This window comes from Gavialis gangeticus, unplaced genomic scaffold (assembly GCF_001723915.1).
Source record: "Gavialis gangeticus isolate Ggan-Ray unplaced genomic scaffold, GavGan_comp1, whole genome shotgun sequence".
NCBI lineage: Eukaryota > Metazoa > Chordata > Crocodylia > Gavialidae > Gavialis > Gavialis gangeticus.
In genome coordinates, this window is record NW_017729024.1 from 92017665 (window position 1) to 92036610 (window position 18946).

The window sequence follows — 18946 nt, forward strand, 5'->3', positions numbered from 1 at the left end:
CTGCTGACATATATACTTTTGAAACAGCTTTTCCTGTTTCTTTTTTAGTCCTGGAGCTCAATCCTACAGTTCTTGAAACTGCAGAAGTCCTAGCATATTCAGGAGGAATTTTTCCTGAATCAGGAATGGACTTGTGATTAGAGTACTGGATTGTATTTTAGCAGACCCAAATTCAACTCCTAATACCCTGTGTAATTTAAGTCTGATCACCCGTCTCTCTGTGCCTTAGTTACTCACTGTAAAATGTTCCCTTTTTCCGTCTCATCTATTTAAACTGAGGCAAGGGCTGTCTCGTACTGTACAATACATATAGTGTTTTTTTCACAATGGAGCCAAAGTCTCATTTGGGGCCCTGAGAATCAAGTGTCATAAGCAATAAATAGAAAAAAAATATATATGCAAAAGCAACATGGCTAGGCCTTTGTATGTTATGATTTCCAGAAGTTACAGTGGGAGCAAATTTTTTTTTAGTTGTAGTCTTAGTTTATCCTACAGCTATGAAATTCATTTGGATTTTTTTCCTCTGGTCTTGAGAGCTGGATGCAGACCCAAGGTAAGAGACCCTCAAGGATATCATGGACTTCATTCCCATCGTGCTTCTACTGGTGTTACACACATGCAGGGATGGATCCAAGGGGGTGCACTGGTACAGTTGCATTCTGTTTTGATTCGTGTTCTACCCAAAGTTTAAAATCAACTACCTGGGAGGGGCAGTCGCATTTATATTTAGGCAGCAGTAAAGGAGTCATTTGATTTCATGGCACCTTCATACCCCATTCCTGCTAACCTCTCTTCATTCCAGAAGTGTTAACAACCTTCTCTCCTTTTTTAATGATCTTGATGTTCCACTAATCAAGCTAGGCTTTCTTCTACAATTCTGCTTTCTGTTAGCTACTCCTGGTAATGGAGTTCTTATTTCACAGCCTTGCAGACTGTTTTTAACTCCAATAAAGTGATATTTGTTTTTTCATTAATCTTAAACTGAATAATACAGCCCTAGGCCCCTATCATATTAGTAAAGCTTCTAGTTTCTTTTTACCAAAAGAAAAATATGTTGAGTTATATGTGATGATGCACCCCATTGTGTGCACCCCCCCTTTTCAAAATCCTAGATCTGCCTACACACTCTAGTAACCACTGGTTTCAGTGGGGCTCTCCCTATCTCTACTTCTGCAGTAGCAAGGAAAGGTAGCTCATACGGACCAGAACCTGACCTAGTACAAATCAGTATAACTCTTCTGATTTTACTTGAGTTGGACCAATTGATCCAGCCCTACATTCTTTTTTTCTATAGAATGGAATCCTGACCTCAGTGAAAGCAGGGTTTCACTTGTGCATCAAAATGTGCTGATTTTAAACCTTGTGTAATTCTAGAGCATTCAGGGTTAAGTTTAAAAATAACCTCTTATGCTATTTATGTATGGTGCTGTGCTACTCCACATTTTACTTGTGGTACCTGTTTCTCTCTCTTAGCAATGGCACGGTGCTGTATCAATTTAGATTGGTTTATAGAATGATGACTGCTTGTGCTGTTTAGTAACAGTACTGAAATCATTCTTCATTTTAAAAATATTAACCTTCAGTATTGTATTTAAAACAGGTTTTGATTTTAAAAGTCTTCATATTGATTGAAAGATAAAGAAATTAAACTGTGTGGCTCCTATTTACTCTATGAGGTTCAGCTTGTAACATAGCTTTTAGTTAAAGATGTTGCATTATTTATCTCAAGGAATAATGAAATCATAATTATTGTTCACTTGCTAAGTGGAGAATTCTCCTGCTCATCAGCAAAAACACAGGAAGCAATTCAGGATAAGAACTAACTGAAGAACACTCTTTAATTAATAAGGAACACACTTAACTACTGTGAGTAGAATAAAATTGTATACAAGAAGGAAGTGAATTTTTGCATGCAATTTATGCATACAGCTCTCCTTCCCCAGCTACCACTGTGGAGTCTCCAGTCTAGAGTGCCAGGTTGGACTAAGTTGTAGGGCTGTGTGAAGCTTTGGGTGGTGATATAACTTGGAGGAGATTTAGCCTGATTCTGTGGCCGAATTTCTGACTCAAAATTGAATCAGGACCAATTAAAAGGTCCGAATCAATTCAAAGGTCTCTGAATCTTTGGAAAAGATTTGGAGTGCTTTGACAATTCAGACAGTCCCTGCCCGCTGCAGCAGGGAGCTGCAGCCAGAGTCAGAGCTGGTAAGTAGGGATGGGGGATGGGGGAAGGAACCATGGGGGGACCCCTGCCAGGCCCAGCCCCCGCCCACTCCCCCAGACCTTCCCCCCTGCCCCCATAGCTGCTCTGCCTGCCCCAGCTTCCAGTGCTTTAAAAAAAGACATAGGAAAAAAAAGCTCCTGCAGCAGCCTCAGGGCTTCAGGGGGCTCATGCAGAGCCCCTGCCATGCAGCACAGGGCAGTGGGAGGCAGCGGGGATCACCCCCCACTGGCAGGAATGGTGAGTCCGGGGGGTTGGGGTTTTTTTTTTCTTAAAGGGTTGGAGCTGGGGCAGGCGGGACAGCCATTGGGGGGGACTGGGACAGTGGGGGGGAGGTTGGGGGGCTTTTGAATAGCCCCCCACACAGCATGGGGCAGTGGGGTGCAGCAGGGATCACCCCCCACCAGTCACCACCTGGTGAGTCGAGGCTTTTTTTTTTTTTTTTCCCAAAAAGCCGGGAGCTGCAGCGAGCAGGGCAGGCATTGCTGGGCTTGGAGAGCAGGTTGGGGATGGGCCTGGCTGATTTGGAGATTTGGCCAAATCAATTCAGGACAGTGATTCAAATCATCAAATCAAATCACTGTCCCCCAAATTGGATGAATCTGAATCCGAAGTAAATACTAGCCACTTTGCACAGGCCTACTAATTTGTACTTCTTTCTTTGGCTAAAAATCTAGAAAAGCCAAAACAGTATTTAAAGCTTTGCTTCCAAAAAGCCAGTCAGATAACCAGATATCACCATAGATATGATACATTTGCACCAGGTTAGCTTTAATTGAAACCCAGTGTGCAGATGCGTACTGTAGTTTAAACAATTGATACACTAACAGGTGAAGAGAAAAGAAATCAAGTGGAATGAGACCTGGAAAAGCCTATGGGGCAAAAGTTCCCCATTCACAGAAATCCTTCTGTTGGTTGATTTTTAGAACTAGGCCTGTCATCTTCCCCCACCACTCTTCCTAAACCTGCGTACAACTATACAGGGTAGGTGCCACAACGAAGACTTTTGGGCTTCATTCAACAACTGATGGAATTAACTTCATTATTAGAAAGACACACAAATTGTTAGAGTCTCCAAGAAGCTCTTGCACATGCTACAATGAGTTGAGACTAGTTCTTTTCCACCAGCAAACCACAATGATTTAAAATCCTACATCATATGTTAAATCCTGCTGAATAAAACTCAGAGTGATTCAGAAAATTAGGGTTGGAAGGGGCCTCAGCAGGTCATCTAGTCCAACCCCCTGCTAAAAGCAGAATGATCACGAACTAGATCATTTCAGCCAAGACTTTGTCCAGCCTAGTCTTTGAAACCTCCAAGGATGGAGCTTCCACAACCTCCAAGTAGCCTGTTCTAGTACTTTATCACCCTCCTCCTGAGAGTTTTTCCTATATCTAACCTAAACTTCCCTTGCTGCATCTTGAGATGATTACCGCCACTGAGAACAGGCTCACTCCATCCTCTTTGTCATAACCCTTCAGGTGGTTGAAGGCTGCTATTAAATCCCTGCTCAGTCTTCCCTTTTCCACTCTAAATAAAACCAGTTCCCTCAGCCACTCCTCATAAATCCTGTGCCCCAGCCCCCTAACCATTTTCATTGCTTTCTCCTGTACTCAATCCAATTTGTCTACAACCTTTCCATAGTTGGGGGTTCAAAACTGGACACAGTACTCCAGATGTGGCCTCACCAGTGCTGAAGAGAGGGGAAGAATTACTTCCCTTGATCTGCTGTTAGCCTTCTTCACAACAAAGGCACACTGTTGGCTCATATTCATCTTATTGTCCACTGTAAACCCCAAAATAGTGAAGTTAGCAAGCCTAGGTTAGTGTGCCTGTCTATGACAATGCTTTTCCCTCTGTTTATCGGGTGGATCCCATCTCCCCCTAACAATCCTTCTTGGAACAATATCCTGTGGTCGAAGAAGGCAAAGCCCTGATGGCAACACCACCTCTGTAGCCATGCATTGATCTTCAGGATGCGTTTGCTCTTGCCTGGACCCTTCCCCTTCACCAGAAGGATGGAGGTGAACACTACCTAAGCCCGTGTCCACTTCACCCATGTACCCAGAGCCCTGTAGTCACTTTTGGTCTGATCCCCTAGCAGTATCACTGGTGCCCACATGGCTGAGCAGCATGAGGTTGTATTCAGAGGGCTGAATGAGTCTCAGTAATCCTTCCCTGACATGTCAGGTCCAGGGTCTGGGCAAGCAGCAGACCACTTGAGACAACAGATCAGGTCAGCAGATGGATGCCTCCATCCCCAACAGAAGAGAGCTTCCAACCACCACCACTTGTCACTTCCTCTTGGTGGCAGTGGTCTCACTCCTTCCAACCTTGGGGATGCCTGGCCTGGCCTCTTCCACCAACAGACATGCTCCTCCTCCTCTGTTGCTAGGCCTCTATATCTGTTCTCCAGGCAAAACACACTAGGTAGAAATGAAAACTTCTGCTTGCTGCCAGAGGTCACAAGCTTCCAACTTCCACCTTTCTGGGAGCCCATGTTCTCTTCCTCTCTAGCACCACCTCTGACAGTTCTTCCTCCGCAGTCCTAGAGGTCTCCTCCAACATTGACTCAATGAAGTTCTCATGGCAGAGGATGCTTTGGAGCCACACCACCTCCGCCTGTAGCTCTCTTGTCTGTTCCCTGAGGGACACCACCAGGAGGCAGTGCTCGCACCTCAGGCACTCCCCAACCTGGCTGTCACTGGAAGGAACCTACAAGCCAGTCTCCACAGCACCCAGCCAGAACATGGGTGGAAGCCTCAAGGGCAAGTGGTCCTCCCTGAACAGGCACCTCACAGATGCAAGCAGAAGAAGAGCTGGCAGTGGCTATGGCTCTGGCATTGCAATGCCTTTTGGCCATTTTCTGGATCTTTTAATCTGCTGTCTCTCTCTTCCTGCTCCTCTTTCCAAGCAGAATTTCCTCAGCAAGTTCCCCTGTGAGCTGGCCTGTTTGCTGCTCCTTGGCCCCAAAAGGACCCAATTAAGCGCACAATGTTCACAAAACTAATTGTGAAAATTTGTCAAATTTTGGATTTTTTTAATTCTACCCAACTCTATGAATAATTTATTTCAGGTCATTGTACAGTACCAGATCATCTTCACTAACATTTATTTCTCAAGTATAACCTCACTCCCATTTTAATTGGAAGAGGCTAGTACCAAATATGTAGGGGGATCAACAGGTTCAATTTACTGTCTTCAAATTCCAGTTAGAAGGCCCATTTCCTGGTGAGCTTTGAGTACATTTGGTCAGGGATGCATACCAGCTTACAATTGGCAGTTTAGGGTCAAGCCAATAGCTCTTTGATAAAAAGGAAAGTTCAATGCAAGTCAGGAAAGAACTAAAGCTTTTATTATTCTGCATTTTCAATTAAATTAATTCCAAAAATAACCTTGCTTCTTTCTCTGAATTCAGCAAAATTCGGGAGTCTTATTAAGACACAGTGGAAACTGCAATAGACTGTATGATACCATTTTAAATCATGGCTCCTTTGCACTGGCTAATGTGCTGTTTTCCTAATCCTAAATGCAACTGTCCCATTTTCAGCTTATTAGCATACTGGTGATGGAAGCTATTTGAGGTCTGGCTGGTATATCAATGCTTTTCTTAGAGCATCTGCTTTATTATTCATATCCTTCTAAAAACAAATGGTTCTATTAAAGGGTGAAATCTACTTTTGTACAGAGGGATTGCATTAAGGGTGCTTAAGGGTTTTACAAAAATTGAATTCAATGTTAAGTAGTCAGGTATGCTGGTAAACTTCTACTTTGTACTTTAAGACTTACCTGGTATCTAATCTTGGCCCTCTGCCCAGGGGAGAATTTTAACTAGAGCTGTAGTGCTCAACCTTTTTAACTCGAGGCATGCCTCATAAAATTCTGTTTTTGGATTACAGAAAAACAATGGAGCAATTCCTCTGTTGCAAAGAACTCAGAAAGACCACAACAGCTCAGAACATTTTTGACATTGTGGATGCCTATTTGAAATCTCTGGGCTTCTCTTATGAATCTTGTAGGTGTTTGCACTCCTGGTTGAGGAACTGAATTAGAGTTAGGCAGATATTGTAAATGGCTTTTGGGAATTTTATAATTAATATAGAAGTCCTGGATTTATACTGATGGTTTTAACACCCACTTTATATTCATTTTCAGTAACATTCTGGTAGTCTATGCCATGTCTTCAGGTGCCAGAAGCATAACCACTGCCAAATAGAAAATAGGTGAACAATGAGCCTAAGGAAATAGCTTGTGGTCAAGCCAGGGACTGAACTAGGTTTGCACAGGGCACTTATCAGTTTTAATTGATCTTTATAAATTAGTTTGCAACTGTCTGTTCACTCATCGTTCATATTCAGAAAAAGGGGTAAATCTGTCAAATCATTTACTAGTCACTGCCAAACATACCTTTGAGGTGTTTGACCCAAAGAGTAGAATTTAAAGTCCAAAATTAGGTGCCCAGGCTCCCTATACTCTGCGTGGGAAGAGTTTGGCTCCAGAAAGCTTTCGCACAGAGTGGGGAGCCGCTCAGTGTTTTGCAATGACAAGCCTGAAGCAGAAGGGTATGTCTGAACATCCACTGTTCTCCAGAGCTTGTGCTTCTAAATTAGGGCTGCAAGCAGCAACCTTTCTCTACACAGGATCTAGAGCCTGCTCCCCTCCTTAGAAGGTGCCTACAACTGTTTTTCAAAAGAACTGAGCAGAGCCCAATGTTCCAGTGGTATAACTAGGAGGGGCAATCAGGGCAACCACCCCAAATGCTGACTTGTGGGGAGGGTGTGAAAAAAAGCAGTGGATGATAACAGCTACATGTTTATGATCATGAACCAGAAGTTGCTGCCTCCACTTTGCCCCAGATGCCCAGCCATGTCCATACACTACTGCAATGCTCTCAAGTCAGGAGGGTACTGTCTATCCGTTATATATGGTCTAAAGCACTTACCCTGGAAATGGTGTATCTGGGTTTAATGTCCTCAACTGAGGAGATTCGAACCCACATTCCCCACTTCTCAGGAAAGTGCCCTACTCTGTAGGCATTATGTTTAACCATTACAGCTGAATAATTGTGCATAAAGGAATGCAAGAGTCATAGAGAAAGAGACAGGATGAGCAAGAGTGAACCTAACTATAGTTTAAGTTAGGCGATTTGTTAGTGGGGAAATCCTGGGTTCTTGTCCTAGCTACCAGGGTTATTTCACTTTCTCACTCACTTTTTTAAAAAAAAATCAAATGTCAGTAGTCTACAAAGGAGAAACCAGAACCTTATAGTCCCCCCCACACACATTTAGTGCCATAATTACAAAATCAAAAATTCCTGGTCCTTCTTTCTTATTCCTCTATCAGACCCGTGGATCTTGAATTCCTTTCTGCACAATAGTACAGCTTCAACAGGGCCTATAGTATGGGAAGTAAAAAATATAGGTTTGAAACCCCCTCACAATTTTCTTCATTTGAGCAATTAATAAACACCATGATTTGTAGTAGTAGTAGTAGTAGTATGAGACAAAAGTGGACACGTCTACATGTGCAATTAATGCAAAGCAATAAACTCTGGAGTAATAAATTTGAACATGGGCCTGGGACCACGGCACATGGATCCAGGTTAGAATAGCCCCAGCTAGTAGGGACCCTGAGGGTCAGCCTGCCAGCCCTGGGCTGTGACCCCCAGCTCAACATACTGTGGAGGGGCTGGCTGGGGCACGAGGATGTTTCAGTGCAGGACTAGTCAGCAGGCAAGTCCCTGTACTAAAGCACCCTCATGCTCTAGCTAACCAGGGCAGCATCTACACATGCACTGCTGTGGAGTAAAGAACTCCGCAGCAGGATAGTACTTGTTGTATTAATGAGTACTATTCTGCTACAGCAGAGTTAATTAGTTTACTCCACCCTAATAGGGGTGCACATATAGATGTGCAACATTTACTGCAGAGCTAATTAATCTACTCCTCAGTAAATCTCATGTAGACACGCCCAGTGTAAACAGACTTTGAAAACTCATTAAAAGCCTGGATCCTGCATGCCTTCAACTTAATACTAAAAATCCCATTAACCTCAGTCACACAGGATTGAGCCCATGTTCCAAGTTGCTGTTGGGCCATAGGTTTTTAGGAAGATTTCCAGAGCTATTCTGTGGGGTCTGAAAGTCACACACAGAGGAAAGTAAGCAGCTGTTTTGGTTTATTTTTTTACAACTACATGAGCATACAACCTTTTGTTGCCCAATTTACTCTATACAAGAGACTGACACATCCATTCAAGTAAAAGCTATGCAAGTTCTTAAAAGAATTAAGCGTCATCACACACACTGTTCACAGCTGAGATATGGCCTAGAGGTTAAATGAGCAATTATGTGTCTGCAACAGCCCAATGGGCAATTTTCCAGTTAGGTACCTTCACAGTCAGAGCTGCTGAAACCTGGCAATATTAGAAAATATCCACCATGTCCACAGAACATTAGAAATCTGCTTGTGCTGAAGGAAATAAGAATAAACCTACTGAACTGAAAATTGCTGCACAGTTATATGGAATTGTCATTCATCTTTTTAAAGGTTACAGTTGAATAATATTTTTTCGCTGGCTTTATATACACTGCTTAGTGCTGTGCAATGTTACAGTCCCTTAGTGTGTGACTAACTCATCACCAAGAGCCAATCCAAGCCCCATTTACCATCTTTCTTTGCTTACAATGGGAGTTTTCTAATAGAATAGCATGCAAATTAGACCCCAACTCTCTTAACCTGAAGCTACTATCTTACAAAATGATATAATTCCTAGCAGACCATTAATTGCCTTAATAATACACATGTGCTGTTTCCAGTATTAGGATTACTCATGTGCACCAGATGCTGGGGCAACCAAATTGTGGCTGTATGGCAGAACTGCGTCTGAAGACACAGTTTCTTCTCCAAAGAGCTCTGGGAAGGTCCTGTCCAGTTAGTAAGTACTATTAAGTGCTGATTGAACACATTGAACACTTCATGCTGTCCCTTGATGAATTCCAAATGGAACTGCAGCTTTCCTCTGCCTCTGTCCTGGAGAACCATTGTCTGCAGAAATGTTACCACAATTTCCAAACTCCCTTCCTCCACTTGAAAGTCTAGACAGCTGAAATATATCCTCACTTTTCAGCTTAGTTATTAGATCCCATCTTTGGATCAGAGGGCAAGTCACATCCTTATCTACTGCTTTTTCTAAGCTTGAGTGCAAGAGTGAAGCCTCTGCAGGATTCCGGCAGATCTTTATGCCACTGGATTTGAAGACACAGGAAAAAATACATCTGCAATTTGAAAGAAAAGTAAAAATTAAATAGATTTGGTTTTGACCTGTTTCTATTTTATTTGTTTCCTTATATCTTGAAACATCAATGAGGCTATTAGGATTCATTTTAAAGGACTTAATATTTCACCAAAAAACTGGTAATCAGTTTCTAACTGAATCCATTTCAGTGTTAGAAGTAAGGGGTTTTGTGTTCTCTCAGCTTAAAAGTGTTTTTATTTTCATGTTTTATGTTCTGCTCTCTGGGGTCTCCATAAAAAGGGCTGTAGAAGCCCATTTGCTTCATTTGAGACATTTTAACGAAATATTGAACAAAGCATTAGCTCCTCAAAGAGAACTACTACATAATATATTTATGGATTGAAAAACTGGTGTATGCTTAGACTATATGGATTTATGTGCTTAAAGAAAGAAGGACCTAATGGATGTAATTTATGGTAAGCATGGGAGATTTATACTGTTATTTACTGATAGTGATAATCTATTAATAATTGAACCACAATTTCATCCCCATTACTTATGCATATTCTGCCCCATTATTCATATGTATTCTGTGCCACTTTTATGTACCCATATCTTTCTATTAGCAATATATATTTGAGAATAAAGATACTTTCTTCCCCAATTTTAAATTTTACCATACATCCTGGATTCAAAAGTTTAACATGAATATTTTGAGTTTTATTGTAGAGCAGGGAAAAGGGAAAGAAGACTAGGTCCGAAAAAGTTGTAAGAAGAAATGAACAGATCAATTAAAAATTGTATGTGGTGACTATAAAGAAAACAAATGGGGAAGGAGAAAGACTCTAGAGTAAAATCAAATCTAATTGGGCAAACTATTGGTACTGCTTAGCTCTTTTAGCACAACCTGGTTGTCACAAAAAGACAGGGATGTGATTATAGACTCCTTGCTGGTGATACGCATCTCATGTGGGAGCCTTCAACAAGTATGGAGGTGGAGCCAGCCACACCTTCCCCATGCCCTTAGCTACAGAAGTGGTGAGGGCCTGTCCTACAGAATGGTGCATCCTGATAATCCCCATCTGGTCCTATGTACCAACTTGCTATGGACCCCAGAGTTGAGGATCTCCCACCTACATTAAGGTTTCTGACCATGCTGCCTCCTTGCTGTGCCCAGAAGAACTAGACACAGAAAAGGATCAAGAGTGCTATATGCACTTCATTTGAAGTGTGTGACCCTTACAAATCCAGTACTTCAAACACTTAACCTATACAAGTAGAGCTTCACTGGCTGAAAAGCAATCAGTTTGTCCAGGAATTGGCAACATAACGTTGGAGTAATGTGATGAGAATTGGGTCCAAAGAAATACCCAGCACCCAATTAACTTTCAGAATGCTCTAATCAATCTAATGTGCCAGAAATATGCAAAGAGCCTGCCTTTCAAGAAAAGTTCTTGGTGACTATTATAGAAATTGCTTTGCTACTAGATTTCAGCCCTATTCACTTCTTGACCTAACTTTCTCTGTGTGTTCTTAATAAGGTGCAAAGTGTTCCTGTTCAAAACAAAGTGAGTGAAACCTTCTCCACTAGTTCACACTTTTTGTGCCCTCAGGATACTTAAAGAGTCCATGTCTCAGACTGTGTCTTTAAAAGAAGTAATTCTGTATGTGCAGGGAGAGTGGCAACTCCACAGGATTTTCAGGAATGAAACAGCTGCCTGCTTATGAGAATGTGGGGACTGAGAAAGAGTAGGACCCTAAATCTAGGCAACATGCTGATATCCCTAATCATTTTAAATAGTACTTTGCTCCATGATTGAGCTCGTCATTGGTATAACGGGAGGAATAATGAGCAATTCACAATGATAAACATGTCAGAATCTGGCCCAAAGATCACACTTACATTGCTTTATTTTTTTGCCTCTCTCAACTTCCTACTTATCTTAGTGGAAGCAAGGAGGCTCTTAAAATTTTGTCATGAATCCTGATTTTTTAGTCCTCTTCTGCTATGCTGAAATTTTCTCTGTCTTACTGACTTTAACTCCCCAAAGATTCAAGCAGCCAGCAGACATTTTCATTTTTAACATGTTTGTGGGCCTCATTATTGATTGTAGAAATAAATAGATTAGTGGCTTGAGTACCAATTTCATTGATATGCTTTCAAAATTACACTTTGAAGACCTATAGTTTTAACGTGCTCTTTGAGACAGGTGAGAACTGGAAAGAAACCTTCTTGTGACTTCCCTTAAATTCATTTTTCCTTAATAATCATGTTTTCTCTAATTCATCCAAGATAGACATTAGCCTGAGCCAAAGCTATGAAGGAAAACAAACCTAAACATTACTGGAGTGTAAAAACCAATATGGATCTGACTTTTTGGGCTATCCCCATAAAAACCTAAATAAAAAACAGTATCTTTCCAGCCATGTAGGATTGGAAATTCACACCTGAATTTTGCAACCTAGGACCATCTCTACACAGAACTATTTTTCTGTATGCTTGGTTCTTCTGCCATCCCTTTAAATGTTTTTGGAAGTCTGTAAAGCTTTTGTTATCAGCCAGCTGAGGGGTCCCTGGAACAAAAATTCTTTGCATGGTGGAGAGGCTGATGTTTGCTGCAGGCATGGCCAGAACACAGGTCTGCACTCCTGGTTTCCAACAATTTGACAACCTTGGGGGGGCTGTTATCTTCTGGCATAAAACAGAGCAGCTTCAGGGAATGGTGGAGCATAAAGTCAGTACATAGAGATCTGTTTGCCTTCTTTCCTGCATGGCCTGTACCAATATTTGTTGGGCAGATCTGAGAAATGGTCAAACTGTTGCAGGTTTTTTTTAATGATTTATTTTAATATTCACTGTAACATTCAAGATGCACCAGCAGCCATTTCATCTAAGATGCTAATGCCTGAAAAAAAATACTGTAACAAAGATTAAAGTTGCAGAGAGCTAAAACTTTGAGGCTACAAAAATACTGATTTATTTCAGTTTAGAAGAAAGCTGTGGATGGATCAACACTGAAGTTTTTGCATTGGCAGAATGTCATAGCAAACATGTTTGCCTTTGTCATTCACCTTTAAAAGGCCCAGGATGCCAGGGCATGATTTTCCAACAGGCATAAAAATCTGTACCTCCTTGTACCGACTGTCTTAATACAAATCCACAGAAAGATAGTGGCCTTGTTGCAAAGAAGTTTTATAAACAAACTTAATATTGGCATATATTAATATTAGCATATAAGCAAAATACACATAACAGATGAGGGAGAAAGGAAGGGATGATAGCTCAGTTCTTCAGGTTAGTTTTTACTCAACTCGGTGACCTCAAACCATAAAAAGTAGATAATAAATATTAGCAGTGATGAATGTGGATTCATTTTGTAGCACAGAACAGTTATGCTAGGTGCCTAACAAACAAATCTAAAAATGTGGGCCAAGTTGGAAAAACATGAGCTTCTAAAATTTGGTTCCTTACTCCGGACTTAAGCGTCCGAATCAGGGGCCCAGTGGTCAGGTATGCTGAGCACCCACCACATCCAGTAAGCTTCAGTGATAGCAATCAGATCGTCAATATTTCTGCAAATCAAGCAAGTACATACAGATTTGGGCATCCTTTGGTAAATCTTGGTCATACTGCCACCCCAAAATACACTTAGAGAAGACATATATGAAGGGCTTTTCTAGTCCATAAGCTTTGTTCAGTCATTGAACAAAGGGTGGCTTTAATGACACCAGGAAAGGAAGAAGCCGCATCCTGTCCTAGGTGACTGACAGAATTCAATCAATACAGGCAGAAGCAATGATTTCCAATTGCGAGGCTCTGACCTCTTTCAGGAAGTATTTGAGCAAGCCCAGGGAAAAATTAAAAGAAAGGCATTCCCTCCCTTTCCCCCACCCCACTCAGAACTTGCTAAACAAGCTATTTTTCTGAACGTTCAGTTCAGCATGGTAACTATTCAGGTACTCACAGCTGCTTGTTTGCTGAGTCTTAAGTAGAAATGACTCAGCAACAATAAAGATCAGCAACCAGGCCAGTCCACATGCTTAAAACATACACAGTTTCCCCAGCAAGGACCCTTCAACCCTGAACTCAGTTTTACAGGGTTCCTGTTACTCTGTGTCTTTGGGTGCAGACAGAAGTGACAATTTTTGCCCAATCTGAGCACAAACAGCGACCAAACACAAGTGCATGGCTGCAGACCACTTCAAAAATGGACAAACAATCAAAACTCTAAACCCACATTGCATGAGGGGTCAGATGAAGACATTTCAAACACAGCATCTTCTGTAACTTCTGTCTGCGCTGTTTGAGACCAATATGAGCAGAGTATAGGACTGGTATAAAAAGTGAAATGTCATGGATATGATAATGTTGTACAAGGAAGGAAGGCACTTGGTCTCTATTTTCTGATAAACAGTAATTTGTTTTGTCAATGTTAAAAATAGCATAAATGTAGTGGAGACTTACAGAAACATTCACAGCACAGGGATGTCTCCAGCACTTGCATAGTTGGAATAATGCAAGGAGTAAGAAAAGATTTTGCATGCTCTTTGCAAAAGCCAGGAACAACTGGAGCTTAATTTCCTTCCCCCTTATGCCAAGAGAGTGTGAAGGCCAGCAGCTCCAAAAGCTATAGATCTTTGGCTTCTTTGAAAAATCAATCTCTTGTTGACTCTGCACACAGGAGCTGCTCCTGTTCAGAGAGATGCATTCAAGAATCCATTTACCACACAAGCAGTAAGTTTTGCTGCACCTACAAAACCCAAAAGTAATGTTGTATATGCTTGGGCACCATCTACCGGCACTGAATCTGTTCACTAACTCCATTTATAGAAGCATCGCTTTCACTTCGATAAAATTTTCAATAGAATTTTTTTTTTGCCAAAAGTATTTGGGAACAGAGAATTTTGGATGGAAATTCTGTTTAGTTACTTTTCTTCTGATGAAAAATTAAAAAAAAAAAAAAAAACACCTCAAGGGAAAGCAGACACTTTCCACAAAAATGTTCAGGTAATCCTAAATCCAATTATTCACTGACTAAAGTTTCAACAGAAAACTTTCACCCAGACTTGTTATTTGCGTTCCCCCATTCTAGTTTTTTATAGAACTGGAGGTGTGTTTCTGATAGATCTCAGGATCCTCTAGCCTACAGTGTATAGATTAAAACTAATGCCCATCACCAACCAGCTTCTCAGAAACCTGACTTACTGAATGGAATTCACTGAGAATTTCCTGACAACAAAAAATGCCAGTTTGTCAAAATTATTATTATTTAAATATTGGTTCCAAGAAAATACAGGCAGGGTTTTGTCCTACCTCATTTCCTGACAGTTAATCTCACGGCCTACTCAGGACACCAAGGTTTCCATGGTCTATGGTTCTGGGGCAATCCTGCGTACAAAGTGGTCCAGGGACAAGGACCCCACAGCTCTCAGACCTTCTAGTTTTCTGGATGTAGAATTGGGAGCCTGAAAGACCTCAGAGTCCCAATCCTGCAACATGGAATAAAGCCCTGGGAACTTGAATAGGAGCTCCCAAGTCTTCCCGACTTTTGCTAGAAGCCAGAAGCCCATCACCCGAGGTTGAGATGAGCGCCTAAGTTTCAGTGTTCAGCACCTAATTAATTTTGAAATGTTCTAAATTAAATGTGTCCAAAGTAATATTTTTGGAGTTTCTGTTCCAAAGGAAATCTTTAAAGACAAGCTTCAGTTGGTTTTAGAAATAATTTTTTTTTTTACTTTGAAATCTGTTCCATGGAAAATTCAGAATTACCTCTATCATTGAACACCACACAACAGACGTCCTGATCTATTTTGGAGCTATAACAATTTCAGCAACTGCTTTCAGTGGGCCTAACTTCTGTATTTGATCAGCTTGACTCCCAGAAGTATCACTTTACTTAGCATAAATTATTAATTTATTACAGAGCATTTCAAGGGGACAGAGGAATAATTCAGGTGGATAAAGACATCAGCTATGAACTGAGGGGATGCTGGAGACTCTTGCATCCGGAGACTGCTTAAGTGAGCATTTACAAATGAAAGGAGCTGGAAAACAGACCAAAATCAAAAGTACAGATTCAACTCCTGCACCAGGAGGTGCTTAAAACACCTTATTTTTTAGGTTTGGGCCATCTCTAAATTAGTAACTGGGAGACCAATCCTCAGATGCTATAAATATACCTAATCCATTGCCTTGGTTGAAGCAGCTGAAACCCTGATCCAGAAGGTTTCTTTTCAGATTTCCACTTCTCTTAATAATTCAAGTGTTGAACCTCAGCAACCAGAAAACTCTGGTTTGCTGAGCCACCAAAACCTTTTTTACAGGATTCAGTCCTTTTCTTTTTTGTATCCTTCTGCTATGGCCTTGAACTTGCAATCTCTGGGCTATCAACCCCAACACCTCATAGGATTCAGTGAATTAAAGGAAGAAAAAAACTTCTTTACACAAAAATGAAGGGAAGAAGGTGATGGGGACAAAAAAATGCACTTGCCTTTTTTATTTTCCCTTTACAAAAAAAAAAAAAAATAGAAGCAGCAGCTGATTGTGTTAGGGAAGGTAAAATGTCTGAAAGTTGGCAATTTGGCTCCCAGGGCTGTGTAGAATTTCACTATTTGGATTGGGGAAGTTTGCATATGTTAACAACACCCACAAGGCTTTTTAATGTATAAAGTTTGCTAATAGTACAGGGCTGAAAATAATTCTTCTCCTTCAATAGCAGCTCCAGAATGTAACATGGACATTTACCTTGGTTGTTTCTGTTTCTGGCTAGATTTAGAGTAGCCCAGCTCAAGCCCACAGTGGATAGAAAGAGGAAAGAGGTCTTCTTCTTTCTAATATGCCTTTTCAGGTGTTTGCCAAAATTACTGAATTTGGCTTTAACTCTGAGGTTCATTGCACTTTGTACCCAATCCTAGGTTGTGAACCAGGATGCTACACTTGTAACTTGCCCATTATGATTTCTGAGGTCGGTGGTCCCCAAAACAAGCTAGAGTGGTCCTAAGGCTTCCTTAAATTTTCACTGGTTTGTAATAGCTTCCAAGATCACCAGAGCTCAGCAGTGTTTGGGCTGTTCCCCATACCCTGCTTTGTGCCATGGGCATAAGAAGGGTGTGGGGGAGGAGGAAGGGAGCACAGAACTGCTATGGAGCACCACATGAGGATCTTGCAATGCTGAAAGGTACCTCATTTGCCTGGTTACAGGATCTTGTTAGCCCATTTGCTGCTGTAGAGCAGTGCAACATGACTGAATCACAGCTAGGTATCTAGCCCCTTGAGCTCAATAATTACTGAAGGCAGGTTCTGACATATATGTACTGTGGCTGGGGTCAGGCTGATTAAGACAGACAAACATTATCAGCTGCACTGTAGTCACTTATAGATTCAGGTTGGCCCAGCAGAGTCACTAATGTCCTGTGTCTGAGCAGAGATGTTAAACGAGAGATCTCAAGAGAGAAGGATAATGCCAATGACCAAAAAATGAACTGTTTAGAGATGATATTTGTGTGCGATTATGTGATGCAGAGCAGGGGGGGGGGTGCTCCAAGAGTAAATTATGTTTACTGTATCTTCCCAGCTCCAGAAAAGCCTAAAGCTCTCTTGAGGCTCCACAAAACCTCTGATCTATTAGAGCTGTTAGAATAAAGGAAAATCTCAGTGAAATACTGCCATCAAGTGCTCAGTATGCATCAGCACAGAATAAATTGCATCTAAGGTAGATAGAAGCATGGTAGCTCTGAATGCTAACATGCATATTTATTCAGTACATGATGCAAAAAGCAAGTTCAAGAACATAGACTCATTTCTCTCTTTCATAGGTAGCTTTAGTGACACTATTTAAATCAGCAGAATTATGAGGCACTCACAGGGTAAATGAGGTTGGAATTTCATTCTTTGAGTGTGGATCTGCATATACAAAGTCTGTTCTATACAAAGTCTCTAGACTATGCAAGAAGGTATATCTGATTCACTTACTTGATTCAAAACTGAAAACACCCCAGTGACCATAGCAGTCCTCAGTATTGGAAAGAGTGCACCCTCTACCAAGTACAATTTAAAAGCATGTTAATGCACTGCATCCCCTAAGCAACAGCTTCCAGATGGGCTCCTTCACATAAGCCGGTATAAGTGATCAGAAACTAGTTCAAATCTGTAAGTTCAGTGCATATAAACTCCTAGAGCCCCCAGGCTCCTGGCTTAGGCCACTACAAGGCATGTGGCTATATTTCCAAAATCAAAAGTGAATGTCTCTTCACTTGCTTATTGGTTTAATCTACTGAGTTTAGACTAACCTGTGGAAATTAATTCCATTCAGCCTCAGGCTTTTTGACTGTCTGTACTTAGCCCTAAAGACAATTCAAAGCAGTCATCCCCAGCAAGACTCCTGCAAAGGGTGGAGATAGAAACACTATCTACGCTCCACCAGGTATGCATCCCTCTGGCCACAACAGCACCTATCGAGAAAGAGGAGGGTTTAAATTACCCCAAAGAGCAGGGGGAAAGTATTACTGAACGCTTTTTTCTCTCTCACTTTATCATCCTTGTTACCAGTTTGCACAGAAGGTAGCCAAAACCTGCTCCAGTGCTCTCTCTCTTATATATATATATATATATATATATTAACATGCAGTATTTTTCTATTCACATAATTTATTTTCTTCAACTTCATCTTTATAGTCTAGCCCAGCCCAGCCCAGCCCACTCCACTCCACTCCTCACATCAGCAGGTGCAGGAGAGAGAGGTCAGTTTTCACCAGCCAGTCCAGTTTTAATCTGTGTAGGTTGGTAACTTGCAAGGTTGCTTTTTTAGGCCTTGTTACACAGCAAAGGGTCTTCCAGGTCTCTGGGCTCCTGAAAGAGGACTTATTTGGGCAGCCTTTATCCAGCATTCCCAGAATGTGATCAAGGTAAGTCCACCTTCTTGCCTTTACTATCAGTGCAGCTATCGGTAATTTTACCCATTTTTGAGATCTCAGTAACTTCATATTCTAGCATCTTTAGTTTGCCAGTTATTCAACCAGCTGAACTTCCTTTGAGGAGGGAAAGCAAATTAGAAAGTTAAGGCAGAAGTCAGATAATACAGGGCCTTTTAGATTCTGAAGCAAAATAATAGGAAAAATGCTATGAAGGGCCTACAGGTGAGGGCTAAGTGCCTGGATAGGTTGTGGGAAGGGAAAGAAAGCCAATTCAGAGTGATAGAACAGGCCCATGATATTATTGCCAAAGCTTGGAATAGACATTTGTTGTTTGTTAAATATCTGCATTGTGGTAATTCCCACAGGCCCTATTTGGGATTAGGGACATGTCATCTAGTTCAGTAAACCAAAGAAAGAGAGAGCCCCTCCCTGAAGGGCTTGTAAACTTAAAAACCAATAGGTAAAACAGCAGGAGTTTGTTCAGAGACATGGACTGACTAAGACAGCCGTAGTAAAGAGGAAGTAAGGACTGGATGTTAGCAAAGGGGGAAAGAACTGAGAACTTACTCATTCAT